Source organism: Echinops telfairi, unplaced genomic scaffold, assembly GCF_000313985.2.
Source record: "Echinops telfairi isolate 266 unplaced genomic scaffold, ASM31398v2 ScPeMD7_7416;HRSCAF=8454, whole genome shotgun sequence".
Taxonomy (NCBI): Eukaryota; Metazoa; Chordata; class Mammalia; order Afrosoricida; family Tenrecidae; genus Echinops; species Echinops telfairi.
This window is the reverse complement of record NW_022111316.1, coordinates 685,858-686,545: the sequence shown is the minus strand read 5'-3', so window position 1 is coordinate 686,545 and position 688 is coordinate 685,858.

Genomic DNA, 688 nt, shown 5'->3' with positions numbered 1-688 from the left:
AAATTTGAAAAGAAACCACTGTGCCTCCAGGGGCCCCTGTGCCCAAGGAAAGAGAGGCTCTGCCCCCAGAGGCCGCCCAGCTCCTCTCCTGCGGTCTGAATCTCCATTTCCTTAATTGGGCACAACCAGGGCGGCTGGCACGGCGAGGGGCACGGGCTGGGCACCTTGTGCCTCCATCCCGTCACCAGGGACAGCCTCAGGGTGAGGATCGGGAGCCTGGCACTGCCATTCCCAGGGCCAGAACTTTCCAGTCCAAGCAATAACGAGAGGAGGGCTCAGGGACACTCAGGGACACTGTTGGGGGCAGGGGCCCCACATGCTAGTGTTTTCTTTTCCCCCTTTGGGGAAAGAACAAAAACAACAACAACAACAAAAAACTGACTGTAAACATAAATTCTATTTCTTGGAGAAAGAACGTGCGGTTCCCACGCGCCTGTTTATTTATAAGCCCTCGGGGCACTGTCTCCTCTCTCCGTGTGCCCTAGCTCTGAGTCAGGCTGACCCTAGCCAACTGTTGAGTCCTGTCTGTCTGGGGGGCGAGTGTTCATCATCAGAAAGGCTTTGGCTGTTCCAAGCTGTTCTTCTGTCGCGCTGTCTCCCTGGCTCCGGAGCCTCCCTGTTCTCCTGCTCCCTAGCTCTGGCCACACAGCTTCTCCAGCTTTGTTCTCGGGGCTCCCTGGTGCTTCTG